The sequence below is a fragment of the Antechinus flavipes genome, chromosome X (assembly GCF_016432865.1).
Source record: "Antechinus flavipes isolate AdamAnt ecotype Samford, QLD, Australia chromosome X, AdamAnt_v2, whole genome shotgun sequence".
NCBI lineage: Eukaryota > Metazoa > Chordata > Mammalia > Dasyuromorphia > Dasyuridae > Antechinus > Antechinus flavipes.
The window spans coordinates 17,942,413-17,960,149 of record NC_067404.1 but is presented as its reverse complement, the minus strand read 5'-3'; the positions used below and the strand labels follow the sequence as shown (position 1 = coordinate 17,960,149).

Here is a 17,737-nt window from a genome sequence, read left to right as displayed (position 1 = left end):
TGATGAAATAAAGCAAGTATATGAATTCCTTCAGGCCTTCAATGGAACAAAAAGTTTTTACTACATCATCAATCTTAAAGTTTCTATGACACTCAGTCCTATGAAAGGTTCTTTGATACTGAATACCATCATAGCAGTGGAAACAGCATTGAGTTACAAATCCTTTTAGGCAGCTAGATGATACTGCTGTGGCCAGAGTTCTAGCCTGGAGTGGGGAAGAAGTAATATTTGGCCTCAGATACTTCCTAGCTGTGTGACCCTGGCCAAGTTACTTAACCCTGTTTGCCTCAGTTTCTTTATCTGTAAAATGAGCTGGAGAAGGAAATGGCAAACCACTCCAATATCTCTGCCAAGAAAATCCCACAGACAGTATCGGTGTGCTATGATCCACAGAATCACAAAAAGTCAGATATAAATAAACAACAACAATAACAAACTCATTTACTCTCTGATTCTGTATAATCCAAAATTATAGTTTTATTTTTGTGTTTATTCTTACTAGCCCTGGTCACCAGGACAAATATTCATCTGCATTCACCATTAGTAACATTTCAAGTATTTGATATTTATTTCACACATTTCCTTCAAAGCTAAGATCAGCCATTTTCTTGTGTACATTTTTCTCCAAGTTTGGTTCTAATAGGAAGACAACATTAACACTTTACCTGGTTAATATATTCACTATAAGGCAACAGATTGTCCCCTCTGTCATCCCATTTTTTTCACTTCTTTTCAATCTCTCCCTGTCTACTGGGTCATTCCTACTCTCTACAAACATGCCCATGAGTCACTCATCCTGAAAAAGCCTCAGTTGTTCTTTCTATCCCTGCTATTATTCTGTATCTCCTTTGCCCTTTGTGGCTAAACCCTTTAATTAAAAAGACCATCTATGATAGGAGTCTCTTCAATAGGTGCCTCCACTTTCTCTCCTCTCTTTCTTTTCTTAATGTCTTACAAGCTAGCTTCCTGTCTTATCATTCCAAAGAAATTTCTCTCTCCACGGTTACTATGATTTCTTAGTTCCTGTGGGTAAATTTTATAGCATTGTTTGGACTTAGTCCTGATTGGCTGAGGAACCAGCCCTGTTGCTAAGAGATTGGATTTGTTTAATACTTTTCTCAGGACCTAGGTTACGCTGACCACAAACCCAGTCAAATCCAAATATTAAGGTAAGGAATTTTCCCCAACAATACATCTCAAGCAACCCATGTGTCTTAGCCGGAAACTGTCTCCATGTTGGCCAGTTAGTAACTGCTTCTTTATTTCTTGGATTCTAATATAATATGTAACTTACAGATATTGGGGAGGGGAGTGGCCATTTCTTTTTTGGCTCTTCCCTCAGCTGAACAACTTAATGAACTTCTTTCTAAATTATTTCACTTTTTATGTTTTGTTCTTAGTCTAACAATGTAATGGTATCACAAGCAAGATCTCTAATGGTTGACCTCAGAGATGGGATTCAGTCTAGATGGGGTCATTCTTCATTCTGATGACCAGGTGAGTGCCCCTGTGGTTTGGGTGGAATACAGTTGTTGCCCCTGGCCAAAGACTGGGTCTTAAGACTGAAGACAGTTTCTTTCTCTTCAGAAAACTAGGGGCCTGTGTATCATCTTCACCTGGAAAATTATTCAGGTAAAGACAGAACTAACAGCCACCTTTATGGGTAAATGAGACTGGGGCAAAAGGAGTTCTATCATATGTTAATTTAGCCAGTCCTCCAGAAGATCTTTGTTTTTTTCTCTCTCTCCTCTCCTTTTCTTTCTTTTCCTCTCTTGTGACTATTAGAAAAGAAACCAAATACCTGGTCTGTGACTATATATTGGCAGCAGAAAAACACAAGAATTGTCAATTGACACATGCAACTTGCTAGAAGGAAATCCTTTACCTGTTTAGTTGTTTGAGTGAACATGAGGAACAGGTTGGTCACCCAACTTCAGCTTTACACTGAAGGTCAACCCCTTATTAATGAGGAAGTTTGAATGTGTACCAGTCAAAATGAACTGTTGAACAGAGTTGAGCCATCCATGGGCCTAACACTCCTACCCTTACCCCAACAGTAAGGGAACCTTCTTTTTCTTCTCATCTACCTTCTCTACAAACTTTTAGGAAAAACTTTGTTTTCTATCATGACAAGTGATTATAAATTTTACTACCTTGAAAGCTTTCTAAGGGAGAAATGCAGTCAGCTATAGAGACTGCTGTATCCAAAAAAAAAAAAATGCATCTAAGAAGTTTAGAATGCCGAGAAAGATTAATGAAGTTTTATACCTGAAATTTTTTTCTAGATTTCTGTAATCTGATGCTAAACTTTATGTTCTAATAATCAGAGACGTATTTCTACTTCAGATTTGCAGCAGATGATAAGATTAAAAAAACATATTAAGACATTTTCTTTCTGTCATTTCAGCTATTAGGGTAACAGAGATAAGTAAGGAAAATAATACTTTTCCTGTTTTTATAGAAATTTATGGCAATGTAAACTAATTAGATGCTAAGTTTATAATTAAAATGTAATATTTTTACTATAAATTCCAAATTATATTATGAAGATTTTTAAATAAATACTAAATGTTTTAAGAAGAAAGAAAATATGAGTGGCAAATCTTTGGAAAGGAGCCAACTGAAAGTAGTGAGTTTTATAATTTGAGGTGTTGGCAGCTAAAAACCCTTGGGAAAATTAAAGTTTTGAATGATACTATTTGTGATTATAAGTCTAAATTTGATTGAGTTGGTCCTCAAATTAAATTGTACTATGGTCCCCCTTTAAAGTGAGATAGTTGTAATGTTTAATTCTCTATAGGTAGATCAGGCCTCAATGGAAAATACACTTGATATTTGGCATTAAGACGATGTACTTAGCATCTGCATGATAAGAATGAAAAGGATGATTACTCTAGCCAGGTCTTTTGAATATAATTAGTATAGAATGCCAAATTGATGGATGAATGAAGTGATTTTCTATTTAGATGATTCAGACATATATTCAAGTAAACTGATATTATTTGACTGGCAAAAGTTTTGTGATAGTTTTTTAAATTTACAATATTGTGTTTCTGTTACCCTTCTAATTTTTCTTGTATTGGGATTGGGGGGGGGGCGGGGAATCATTGTGTAAGAAATGTTGTTAATTTGAAAAATTACACAGAGAGGGTAATAAAATTATATCATTGCAAAAGTAACTCCTCTTTTGATAAAGACTTGTCATTATGCTTTAAAAAACCTGTTGTGTATGTAATTTGGCATTTTTGCTTAAAAACTAATAATAATAATGACTGAGATTTTGGGAAAATACCACAGACTTTGTAAATATCTCAGAAGTTTTTTTGGGACTTGCCAGATTTCAATACTTAGGATCTTCAACATTAGTACGGTCATCAGTCTTAATGTGAGAGAAATTGCTGAAAGAATGTTGTGCTATTATTGTGTACAATGTGTTCCTGGTTCTGCTTGTTTCCCTCAGCTTCAGTTCATGTAAATCTTTCAAAGCCTTTCTAAAATCAGCTTGTTCACCAATTTTTATATCTTCATGACTTGTTCAGCCATTCCCCAATTGATGGGCATCCACTCCTTTTCCAATTCTTTGCCACCAAAAAAAAAGCTGCTACAAACATTTTTGCACATGTGGGTGCTTTTCCCTCCTTTATGGTTTCCTTGGGATAAAGACTCAGTAATGGTACTGCTGGGTCAAAGGGATGAGAGACAGACAGAGAAGAGAGAGACAAAGACAGTGTGTTAGTGTATGTGTGTGCGTGCGTGTGTGTGTGTGTGTGTGTGTGTGTGACAGAGAGACAGAGACAGAGAGACAGAGATACACAGAGAGAGACATAAACAGACACAGAGAGATAAAGACAGCGAGTATTCATTCCCTCAAAAAAATGTTGTAAAATTCTAAAATAATGAACTGGTTTAATGAAAAACTAGGATCTCCTACAGCTGCAGTAAAGGGGTTTACAGATTTATTTTATTTAAAAAAATGACTCATTGGGCAGCTAGGTGGCGCAGTAGATAGAGCACCAGCTTTGAAGTCAGCACCAGGAAGTCAGTTCAAATCTGATGTCAGACATGAAACACTTCCTAGCTGTCTGACCCTGGGCAAATCACTTCACTCCAATTGCCTCAGCAAAAAAAAAGGAAAAAAGAAAAAAAAAAAGAAAAAGAAAAATGACTCATCAACTAAATTGGCCATTGCTTAAGAAAATTTGGAAGTACATCTGAAATAGCAAAATTACATCTTTGAGCCAACTTAATATTGACAGATTGCAGATTGAAAGATTTTATTCGGCCTTGGGAATTAATATGCAATACTTTCAGATATGGATATCTGTCAGATTCAAGCCTTAGAATAGGCATTTTTTTCTGATTTCTGAGTAAACTATCATGTATGCAATGTATGTGTGTAATCATAGAATGTTATTATTTTCTTAATTCCTAATGATTGATTTCTGCTCCATGACAGATTCAAACAAGAAAGGATGAATAAGATTAAGTTTGTATGTGTTTATTATTAACTGTTATTGCAACAACATGGGAATAATAATAATAATAATAATAATAATAATAGTTATACCTAAGCTATGATTAGTGATTTGAAGTAAAATGTCTTGATACTCTAATCTAATATTGTCCTTTATTTTGATCTCAGGTATGATTGCTTGAATTGTTGTTAAACCAATAATCCACCATTGAAGGGAAAAGTCAGTTGCTGCACAAAAGGTGTGCAATCTGAAAACTACTACTATTTCTGTTCCTGGAAAGGTAAGATCCTCTTAACTCAGTTTCCCCATGGAGCTCTTTCCTTTCTGAATAGGAAATTTCCCCACCTGGTTAATTCGGAACCTGTGCTGCACGATTGGGTGTTTGAAAATAAAGGTTAACTATGACTTTTACCTAGAATTAAATGAAATTAAGAGGATTTATGCTTATGGCTGGTCAGTCTGTGTCTTTAAAGGGACAGTCTTGTCCCTCCTTTTTTTCTTTCAAAGAAAAAATTTATAACAAGGAGGCAAGGTAAAATGTAGAAGTCTATATACATAGGATGACCCATGTTGTTGCAATACTCAAATCTCTGTTCCTATATAGGATACAAATGTAAAAGAGCTTCTTGTTTTTAATTTTATTATGCTGACTTTGTCTTCACTAATAACTGTGTATTCATTTGGTTTTTAAAGTATCTCATTCTTTCTGGGTGATTTTAAACTAACATATCCTTAAAGGGAGGACAAAATGTGTTGTAAAAATTTTAATAAGAAAAAGCAACAAAATTAGATTGTTTTCTCTAAGAACTAAGACATATTGTGATTGGCTTTCAAATGTTTCTGTTAAGAACAATGAAAAAAAGGACAAGTATGAGGATATCTCCATCAAGTTTGACCTGGTTTTCATCACATGAATTAGTTATTGAAAACCAAATTTAAGCGGAATTGCCTTGGGAATATGGACTATTGCAAACTTTCCAAAGGGAAACTGTTTTCTGAGTATTAAATGGCTGCATGAGACAGCTAAGATCCAAGATGAAATAAATTGATTCAATGTAGTTTAATCTGTAACTTGACTTAGTTTACTACTACAGAATCTGTTTAACTAGGTTTGATTCCTTAGGAGATGTATGATGTTTAATGACATCAAAGGAAGCATAGGACTGTGAATTAAAAAAAAAAAAACACAACAAACTTTTTGTGATACTTTTGTCCATATGTGTTCTTTCAATATCTGATAAATCTCCTTGTAGTGTATAGGGCACTTGTTTCCTGGTACAAGTTCAAGTCTCCTGACTTATAGTCCCTGATTTATACCCAATTTGATCCCTTTGATCATGAATTGCTACCAATCGAGTCACTATCACTTCTTAAAATAATTCTATCATTGACCTCCTTACTATTCATCAAGCAAGATATATGATATCTCTTGACATTGGAAATTTTCACTGGCTGCCTGGCTAGACAGAAACTGTTTCCACCTGACCCCCCTCTTCATCAGTAACTTTCTTGACTTCTTTCAAGTCTCAACTAAATCCCTAGGTTTTACGAGAACATTTCTTGATTCTCTTCAATATTATTGCTTTTCTTTTGTTGATTATTTCTGATTTATCCTGCATCTATCTTATTTTACATAGCTGTTTGCATGTCATTTCCCCCATTAGACTGTGAGCTTATTAAGAATAAAAACTGTCTTTTGCCTTTCCTTATATCCTCAGTGTTTATAGCACAGTACCTGGCACATAGCAGATGCTTAGGATAAATGCTTAGTGACTAAAAAAAAAGTCTGCCTTCAAGAACCTTAATCTAAAGAGGGTGAGAACAAGAATATCAAGGCAAATACAGCTGGGAACTAATAGAATCTTTTTTTTGGCAAGGTAATTGGGGTTAAGTGGGGTTAAGTCCAGGGTCACACAGCTAATAAGTATTAAATGTCTAAGACACAGATTTGAACTCAGATCCTCCTGACTTCAGGAGGGCCAGTGCGTTCTCCACTATGTCATGGAGCTGTCCCTGAAGCAGTATAATTCAAAGTAGGACTCAAACCAGATTATGCACTCCAATTCACTCCAAGCCATCCTCCATTAAGCTATCATCATGATTTTCCTAAAGCACAGGTCCAATAATGTTACCTATCTACTCAATAAGCTCTAGTGACTCCCTATTGCTTTCATGATCAAAAATAAAATGTTCTGTTTGGCATTCAAAACCATAACCTAACACAATATTACCTTTCTAGTCTTTTTACACCTTACTTCCTCACAAATACTCTTTTCATCCAATGACACTGACTTCCTGGAAATTCTACAGCATCATCTCCACCATCTCCCACCATCTTTCAGCACCAGGCATTTTCTTTAACTGGCCTCCATTCTTGGAACTTCCCTTCTCTACTTATACTACTGACCTCTCTGGTTTTCTTTAAGTTTCAGCTAAAATTCCTTCTTTTATTGGAAGTCTTCCCCAAGCCCTCTTAATTCTAGTGCCTTCACCCTGTTAATCATTTCCTATTTATTCTGCATATAGCATATATATATATATATATATATATATATATATTTGTTTGCATGTTGTCTCCCCCATTAATTCATAAACTCCTTGAAAGCATGGGCTATCTTTTGTCTCTTTTTGTTAGCACAATAACTGACACATAGTACATACTTAACAAATATTTCTTGACTGATTGCTTGAAACTAGCTCAATGGTGTCTCCACTGCTGCATAGTCTCATCCTATATCAGAGGACCTGATATGATAGAAAAATTAAGAGGTTAGTTTGATATTGACAATGTAGTCTATAGTGTTATTTATGCTGAAGGAATGCATTACTTATTTTACTTTATAAATCCAGGATTTCATTTGCTTTCATTCTAAACCGGACAGAGCTGTCCCATGAGCAAAAATCCAAAAGAAGTACAGTTTAGAATGAGTCAGAGGGTAATGCTAGAATCAGGAAACAAGATGGAAAGAAAAAAAAAACTAATATCATCCCTACTATCATTTTTTGGCTATTACAAGGCATCAAAATTTATGTTTTTAAATATCTTTTTAAAAATACTAAATGTAGCAAAATACTATACAATATAATATTCTTCAATTCCTTTAGACTACTAGATAGTGACAAAAGACTGATGTGTGTGCACATACATACATACACACATACAAACATATATACCCAATATAAAATATTCTTCAATATTTTGACCGCCAGAAGACTGTTATACATATTCTTGAATTTCACCTTTAACCATGGATTGGAACTGAAAGACCACTTATAATCTTCAATGGCGACACATTGGTCAAGACACATTAAGCAACTACTATGAGTCAGATCCTACTCTAGGTACTGACAAGTCAAAACCAAAAATGCAACATTCCCTGCCCTCTAGGAAAGTACATCCTACTGGTTGAGACAACCTGTACAAAGTGGTATAAAGAAATGGAATGATAATAATTTGAGAAGGTAATTCTAACAATTGGAGGTATAAGAAAAGGCTTCTTGGAGGCCATGGATTTTGAGTTGAGCTTTGAAATAAGGAGGGTTTATAAGAGGCAGATATGAGAAGAGAATGCATTGCAATTTTAGAGCACAGACTATGCAAGAACATGTAGATGATAAGTCATATGTGAAAAAAAGTAAAATTTGCCTCATCTGTATATGGAAAGGCATAATATATAATAAGTCTAGAAAATTAAGTTTGAATGAAGGTATGAAAGGCTTTAAATAGCAAATAGAGGAGTTAGAATTTGATCTTAGAGATGCTAGGGAGCCACTAGAATTTATTGAACAGTGCATGAACAGGGTCAGATATAAGTCTTATGAATAACCTTTTTGTAGCAAAGTGGATAGTGGATTGGAGAGGGGAGAGACTTCAGTCAGGAAGAACAATTAAGCTATTGCAGTATTGCAAGAGAGAAGCGATAAGACTGTGTGAATAGAGAGAAGGGAATTGATAAAGGAAATGTTTGAGATAATAATAACATGACTTAGCAACTGATTAGATATGGGAGCTATGGGAGAGTCTAATGGAATAACTATAAAACAGAAAGGGCATTTAAGTTCTTATACATAGAGTTAGAAAGGAGTGGGAGGTGGGGTTGGTTTAAACCTAGGGACCCCCATACCATTCAACATATCTACAAAGTACAGAAAATATTTGGAGATCAATCTATTGAAGCAGATAAAACATGTGCATAGGATCAATTAAAGAGTTCTTTAAAGAAATAAAGAACAACTTAAATACCTAAAGGAATATTCAGTGAGCACAAGTAGGCTCTACCATTGTAATAAAATGACAATATTGCCAAAGTTGATTTAGAGTTTTAATGCTATATCAACAAAACTATCAAAGGGATTTTATATCAAACTCTATAAAATAATAACCATTTCAGTAGAAACCAGACTGAGAGTAATCGATAAGCCTCAAACCCATCAGTGAGTTGGGGGGTATCTCCCCCAAACATGTGAAAACTTCCCCTGACAGAATAGGTGGATGTGAACAATTTGTTCCAACGGGCCATGAAGGTGGCTGAAATAGGCACTATGGAGCACTTAGAGCTTAGTAAGACATCTAATACACCAAAATCAATCACCGCATCTTGGGCTATCACCAGTCAACCTAGACTACTATCTTGCCACTGGATTCTGATGACTCTGGAAAGGGTGACACTTTGTATACTTTGGTACACTTTATGCAACTCTGCCTCATTTAAATCCAATTTGTTCATGAGTCGAAAGACATTAGCAGTCCCCTGAGTAGCCTTTTAAAAATTAATTAATTAATTTTTAATAGACATTGCTTTATGAATCATGTTGGGAGAGAAAAATCAGAGCAAAAGGGAAAAACCATGGGAGAAATTTAAAAAAACAGAAAAAAAAGAAGGGAACATAGCATGTGCTGATTTACATTCAGTTTCCTTAGTTCTTTCTCTGGTTGCAGAGGGTATTTTCTGTCCAAAATCCATTGGGATTGCCTTGGATCACTGAACCACTGAGAAGAACGAAGTCTTTCCTAGGTGATCATTGCACATTCTCCTGAGAAGCCTTTTAAAATGACCAAACTGCTCTCCCCATTGCTGCTTCAGTCCAGTGAGAAGACGACCCTATACCCTGGACCACTTGATTAGCCTCAACCTGATTTAGCTGGTTTTCCTGGATGTGGCTGATATGCATACAACAGCTCTTCCAAGCCACAGGTGAAAACTGGGTGATAGGTAGACACTAAAGACGGAGAAGCAGCCCTGAAAAGAACTCAGCACTCCACACACCAGAGGTGTTAGTCCATATCCCATATGAAATAGTCTATAGCATTTTGGAAAAGCCATTTGGAATTATACAAATGGCTAAAATTTCTATACCCTTTGACTCCGAGATTCTACTCTTAGGCTTATACCCTAAGGAGGCCAATAATAAGAATAAAATCTTCATCCAGATTAAAATATTTATAGCAGCATTTTTGGTGGGAGCGAAAACCTAAAAACAACGTTCACCCATTTGGGAAGAGCTAAGCATATCGTGATACTATATGAATGCAAGTGTTACTCTGCTGTAGGACACAGTGAATATGATGAATAAAGAGAACTGTAGATAGACTCATGTGAATTAATACTAGATGAAGTAAGTAGAGTTAAGAAATTACAGTGTAACTGGGAAAGATCAACTACCACAGAAACAATGGAAAGTGAAAAATTCAGACTTACAAAGAACTAGTATGGCATCTGAGAAGAGGGATGAGCAGAATTTCTGCCTACATCTCTTTGCAGATTCCCTGGTGAGAAACAATGCATATATTTTCAAGTTTTTTCAATATATTGATCAGTTTTGATGATTTTTTTTCTTTATAAAGTGTTTGTTTTATGGATACAGCTCTCTGTATCCTTAAAATGCCCTATACATTCGAACCATCTGCTGGGTGAGGCTCATAGAAAGATTAGGAGGGAGATAGAGGAAATAGCTCTGGGAGGAATTCTTCTTTTGTGGGGGGCTGTCTTTTAGTTTCAAGGACTTTCTGTTACCCAAGACCAAGCCTATTCTACCCAGTAAAATTATCATCCTTCAGTTACAAAGGATCTAGGAATTTCCTCACCCTGCATGCCTGTCAGCGTCCCTCCTAAATGTGGAACCTAGAAGTGAGCACGGCATTCTAGGCGTGGTTTGGCCAGGACCACAGGGGTTTACGTCTATTCCGGGCATGGTTATTTTCTCCAGCCCTGGGATTTCACTGGTGGGAGGGGGCCCTCCAGTTTGGAGAGTCCTGCTGCTCATGTCAATCAGCCGGGGAGTAGGGAGTTGCCCGGGACACAGAGGGGTCAAATGATTTACTCAGGGTGACAAGACCCAGCAGGTAGGTAGGACATGGAACCAGGTCTCCCTGACTCTAAGACTGGACCTCTATTGTACCCTGGACTCCATCATGTGCTTGCATTAATGCAACCTGAAATCACCACAGCTAAGTCACCTACATGGCTAGGCATAGAGCACTGGACAAACAGACACAAGTCAAACATACAGACACACACACAGACACCTCCTCCCATCCCAAAAAGGTAGGGGAAAGAGGGGCCCTAATCTTCACTGTGCCTACGACTGCCCCTTTCCCAATCCCAATTCCTCCCTCAACAGGAACTCCTTTAAGCAGTCCTAGATACAGGCAGTGTGCTACAGCCACACCACACCACCCATATCAGATTAAAATGTCATTGGGAAATGTTTTACCAAGTCAATTAAAATACAGTACAGGATAGATGTTAATTTGTTGTTTTGTAAATCGATCAACAGCCCACAGGGTCACTTATCTGAGTGTGATACCACTTGACCTAAGCCGGTCCAGTCACAAGTCTGGTGTCAGGCTATTGGAAACACTAGAGATATTTAAGTCATCTATAGAAATAAGAGAGAGTGAGTACAATGGAAGACACATGTGACATAGTGGAAAGAACACTGGAATCAGAAGCTTTGGGTTCAAATTGTGAGATCATCCACTTACATCCAAGATGTATGATCTTGGCTAAATCATTTCTCTACCCTGGGCCTCAGTTTTCTCAACTGTAATCAGACAAGAGACTAAAAGATGCAGGGCCTTACTGATTGCGAGACTGTGGAAAGATCATTTCATCTTTTTAAGCCTCATTGACATCTACTACTTGGGATGCCAGACTTGCATCCCTCCCTTCCCTTTACTGGCCATACAAAAGCAAAATGACCTGTAATCAGTAATGTCTACTGTCTATCTTTGTGAAACTCCTGATGTGGACTTTTAGATTTGATTATCTAGTGTCCATGTTCTCACTGGCTCTCCACTTTAAAGAATAATAGCATTTATAGAGCACTTACTATATGCCGGACATTATGTAAATTACTTTACAAATATGAGAAAACTGAAGCAACCAGGTTAAGGAACTTGTCTAGAGTCATAAGACAACTAAGTGCCTAAGGTTATATTTGAATTCTGGTCTTCCTGACTTCATGCCTCAAGCACTAACTAGCTGCCCCATAAAAGCAAACAACCCCAAAGGTCTGGTTTGCCGCCCTCCTTCACTCTATCTCTTGTCACTTCAAGAGATACTGAAAACTGAATTTGGGGAAATTCTCTAAGCAGCTGAGCCTCTTCCCCAGGAGGATTCCCAGGAATGCCCCATTCCTGGGTACAAGAGGGGGAAAGAACCCTAAGGCAGTAGCCTGCTCTCTATTTCTTAGAAAAAGCTTAAGGTTTATCCTGAACAAAGCTTCTTAAACTGTGGGTTGTGACCCCATGTGGGGTTACATAATTGAATTTGGGGGTCATGAAATTATGATTTATTATCAGTAAATTTTAATTTGTATACCTCTTTTACATCCCTATATACCTGGGGTTGTGTAAAAATTTCTTGGGCAAAAAAGGATTGTGAATGAAAAAAAAGTTTAAGATGTCTTCATCTAGAGACCCTTACCAGGAGGAGAGAGAACATGGAGAGATTCTGAGGCAGACAAATGAGAGTGCTGGAAGAGAAGAGAGAAGTGCTAGGAAACAAAGGCTGTCTTCCTCAGTCTGGACTCTCTTCTCTTTCTGGCTCCTTACCTCTTACTTCTCACCTCCAGAGTCATAAATACTTTCGTACACACACACACACACACACACACACACACACACACACACACACACACATCATGATGCTCTATAAAATATTTGGGAGCATATGTACCAAGATTTATCTATAGACTATTTACATCTAACAATTAAACACTCTTTGCATAAATAAAGATGTGTCTGTATAATCTGATAAACTTTAATTGTCTATGATGAGGTTGAGCCAATATAATAAAAATTACAATACCATCTAAATTAATTTACTTACCTAGAATTGTACCAATCAAGAACTATTTTATAGAACTAGAAAAAATAATAATGAAATTCAGATAAACAAAAGGTCGAGAATCTTAAGGGTAATAAATGAAAAAAAATTGGAAGGAGGGGGATCAGGAGGATCACATCTCAAACTGTACTACAAAATAGTAATCATTAAAATGATTTGGTATTGGTGAAAAAATAGAGAGCAATCAATAGAACATGTTAGATATATTACATATAGAAGCAAACAATCAATCACACAGTGTTTAATAAACCTGAAGACCCCAGTTAGTGGAGGAAGGATTCACTACTTGACAAAAACTTCTGAGAAAACTATATAGCAGTCTGACAAAAATAGGCTTGAACCTTAGGCTATATACCAAAATAAGCTCCATAAATATAAAAAGTTCCATCTTAAATAAATTGGGAAAGCAAGGAAGAAATTACCTTTTAGATCCATGGATGGGGAAGAACTTCATAACTAAAAAATAATAAGACCCAAAAAATATAACATGGGTAAGTTTATAATATAAAATCAAACAATTTTTGCACAAATCTAATATAGTTAAAATTAGAAAGAAAACAACTAGATAAAATATTTTTGCAGCAGATTTCACTGAAAAAGATCTCATATCCAGCATATATAAAGAAATGATACAAATTTATAACAGCAAGAGCCATTTCCCAATAGCTAAATAGTTAAAGGATAAAAATGGGCAGTTTTTAGGGTAAGAAATTAAAACTATCAATATCCATATTAAAAATGTTCTAAATTCTTAATCATTAGAGAAATGCAAATTAAAACAACTTTTAGTTTCACCCTATCGCCATCAGACTGGAAAATGTGACAAGAGAGGAAAAAGTGGGAGGAATTGTGGAAAAGAGGCAAATGGTGGAGATGCAAATTGGTCCAGCCATTCTGGAAGGCAATTTAGAATAATTCCTTTCCAAATTATTAAACTGTGACCCAACTATGTCAGTACTAGGTAAATACTCCAAAGAGAACAAGAACAGTAGAAAAGGACTTATGTGTACAAAAACATTTATTACAGCTTATTTCATAATAATAAAGAATTGGAAACTAAGGGGATGTTCTATTAGGGAATGGCTAAATAAATAATATTATGTGAATGTAATGAAATATTATCGTCCATTAGACAGTCATCAGAAATTACTAAATGGACCAGTTTTAAAGTCTGGTCAAAGCAATGAAAAACCACAAGATGAGTCATTTTCAGAAGACTGAACATGAAACAAACTACTCACCTCCTGCCAGAGATATGATGAAGTTAAACTGCAGAGAGAGAGAGAGAGACATAAATTTCTAGGCATGGTAAATATTGAAATTTGTTTTGCTGAACTATGCATGCTCATGGTGAGCGTTTTTGGTTGTTATTCAATATGGTGGTGAGGATGTAACGTGAAGGGTAAATTATAAATGCATGTAAAATTAATTTTATTTTTTTAATTGTTGAAAAAAAGTATCAAAGCTGGCCAATCCAAGGAAAGTGCTCTAGTGTTTGGGCAGATGGCTCCATCCACATCTGGACTCTAATAAGTAGGCTCTGAGTGGGGAGGAGCAACAATGGTTGCCTTTAGTATTCTTCTTCAGCTAAAGGAAGAAGGTTGTTCAGAACTAGCCAGAATCATTTTTTGGAGGCCCTGCTATGGCTTAAGAAAGGACTGATGGGAAAAAAATTATTCCTATCCTATGTGGGGAACAACCCATGCCCTCTAAGGAGAACTCATTATCTTATTCTGCCATGAAATTGAAGACTTGGTCCTTGCATCCCCTGGAACCTTTAAGTCACTGGATTGTAGTATTATCCATTGTTGCCAAAGGCTGTCATAGGAGGGTGACCCTTAGTCAGAGGCTCCTTTTGAAATTAACAGTGCAGATGCCTTCAAAGATCTTTCTTGTCTCTGACCCATTGTCCCTTGCCCCAGATAATCTGGAAACTTCAGTATTTGAAAATCCATTCCCACCTCCACAAGCAGACATCAACTTCCCAGATAAGCAAATAGGCTCCCAAAACTCAAAACACAAGTTTTATTTAGAAGTGAATGAACAAATGAATGAATTAACAAATGAAATGAATGAATGAATGGCTAAACAAATAAGTATATAAAGAAATGAATAAACAAATAAATGAACATTTGCTAAATGCTTGCTACGTGCCAAGAACCATGCTAAAATTGCAGTTACAATTAATCAGTGCTCTCAAGGAGTTCCCCCTCTAAATGGGGATGACAATGCACACAGGAACCCACAGGATTGGATGGAAAGGCCAGAGCTACTAAGAGTGCCAATGGTAGAGCAAATGTCAAGGCCCTCTAGAACATACCAGGGAGCCTTCTCTGCAGGTTGGGGGTCTGTAGGGAATGCCTCCATCACCCCCACCATCAAGAAAGGTATCCCCCTTCTAATAAGCATAAGGGGCAAAATGGAGCAGGATTTGGGCTCCCTCCATCAGGGCTGGGCATGGGAGCACTGGCAGAAAGGTCACCTTGCCGGGCACCAGCTGCCATACAGGGCACACAAATGAACAGTTATCACCAGTCAACTATTTCTTCCCTTCCTCCGCCTTCCCAGCTCTCCCCCACCCATGAATTCTCCAGTCTCCATGGTTTATAGCACTGTCCTAGGTAGAGCTCTGGAAGGGGAGGCCCAGGTGTTGCTTCCCAACATTGGCCCTTCCATGCACGGCCTGTGTCAGTGGAGGGCGGCTTCCTTCCTGAGCCCCTTACCAGGTGACATCAGCCCCTCCCACCCCCACCCCACCCTGCTCCCACCACTGCCCCTGGTCACCAACCTCTGCAATGTTTCCTGAAGGTCTCTTCAGCTCTCAGAAGTAGTAATTATGCCACTGCTGTTCCTGTTTACTCTCCGCCACTGCTCTGCATCCTTCTTCACTTCTCTGCTCTTAGTAGGTAGCTTTTACCATGGGGAAGACAAGACAATAATTATGCAATCAGACCAATCCACCCAGGCACGAGTTCAGAGGCGGGGGACCGCCAGGCAGATCTAGAGGCTAGAGGTGGCACAGACAAACTAGCCCAGGACCAGAGCCCTTATTTCAGGCTTCCACCCTCCTATGCCAGGCACCCAGGGCAGAACAGAAACCATCATCCCTGCTTCCCCCCCAGCTGACACTCCCTCTCCTCTAACAACCGACCCATGGGGAAGAACTCCTCACTGTACTCACACCCCTTTGTCCATGACTCTGACAACCTTAGTCCTCCCTCAGGTCTAGGGGATCTATCCCCCCTTGCACCTCCCAAGCAGCTCCAACTCCTTGGAGGCTCACTGTGATTCTCAGCCTCCGCTCACCCAGCCCCGGGACTCTGGGTCTCCTGATCCCATCAGCATTTCCCACTGGCTCCAGAGGCTGAGTCTGAGCATCCAAACCTCTCCCCTCCGTCCAGGGCAGCTGAGCTGGGTGATTCCAATCACCCAGGGTTGCTTCCTGAAACATGTAGATAAACTGGGGAGGAGGAGAGGGGATGGAGAAGGCCCTTCCTGGCAAGAGGGCAGGAGTACCGGGCAGAAAGAAGTACTTGTGGACCCTAAAAGCACAGAATTACTATCCCTTGAAGGGACCAGAACATGAGACAAAAGGAGCTCAGAAATGGATGGGACATTGTAGAGTATCTGGTCCCATCACTTATTTAGCAGATATTGAAACTGAGGCAGAGAAGGGAATCCATTTTTGCAGGAGAAAAAAGGCGGGGTGGGCCTGAGTCATGTTGTGGGGAAATAGCAGTCCATATTACTTCTCCATATTACTTCCATCTCATAGCTTGTGGGTATCAACAAATTGAAAGCAAAGACTTGAGATCATCATACTGTTCAGTGACCTTGACCTTAGTTCCTTAAAGGAGGAACCCCCTTGGTGTTCTCTTACCCAATAGAGTCAATGGAGCTCCTTGGTACTAACTCTGCTTTTGAGTTTATTCATCTTGTTTTATTCTTTCTATACCCAAGAACAAAAGTTTCCCAAATAGGAACCTGTGGCCCGATTCCCAAGAAGTATGTGATCAATCCCTAGCCCTCCACACAATAGCCAATCATGTGCATTGTCTCCCACAAAATCATTCCTATCCAATTACACCTGCACTCCCCAACTCTATTCCCCTCTCTGTACTGTATAAGTTCCTCCCAATCTTTCCCTTTTGAGCCAGGTAGCAGTTGTGCGAGTACCATTGGGGAAATCCCCTCTTTCTCTCATTCGGGCCTCCTTTTCTCCACCCACAAAGCATCCGAGAATCTGTCCGGTGTAGGCCCATCTCTTTACCTTTTGCCTGGAATATTGCTGTAGCTTTCTGGTCGATCTTCCTGCCTCCATTCTTTTCCCACAGCTGCCAATGGGACTTTCCTTTGCTTAGGTCTGACCGAGTCACTTCTTTCCTCATTAAACTCCAATGACTCCCTATTCACAGTAGGATCAAATAACTTTGATCTTTATCTCATATTAATAGATAATCCTTTCTATTTTTGTGTAAGCTTTATAATGAACACAATTAATATGTGTATATAATTTATAAATAAGAGAACACACACACAGATATATGAAAGGAGCTGTCATAAAAGGTTTTAGAGACCACTGCCCTAGAATCTTGAATAGTTAAGAAAATGCTTTTTGGTCATGCTCCCAATACATTTCACTCATGGCTGGGCTTTGGACCAGACTAGGACTCTCATAGGGCTTCTTCCTCACTGGCCAGCCCTGACCTTGGAATGAGTCAGTCTTGTTTCTTTCTCCCCCTGCCTCACCTCTTCCCAGTAAAGAAGAAACTGGACAGATAGGCTGACGGAGACTAGGAAATTTCCCGTTCATTATGGACCAGGCAACAACTAAGATGAGTTTAGTATCTATCTCTACCTGACTATTCAAATATTTTCCTCAATGTTCTCATCTGCAGGAAATTGAATTTT

The 17,737-nt window shown here is 38.2% G+C and overlaps 1 protein-coding gene across 1 annotated transcript in view; it reads left to right on the top strand.

The window, feature by feature from the left end:
- The first annotated feature begins 232 nt into the window (after positions 1-232).
- Positions 233-17,737, top strand: part of LOC127543233 (CCR4-NOT transcription complex subunit 7-like) — a 204,213-nt gene continuing 186,708 nt past the window's right edge. The window contains exons 1-2 of the transcript XR_007949168.1: positions 233-1,497; positions 4,643-4,755. The gene's annotated coding sequence lies outside the window, so the exon portion shown is untranslated. The remainder of the gene's footprint in view (positions 1,498-4,642; positions 4,756-17,737) is intronic.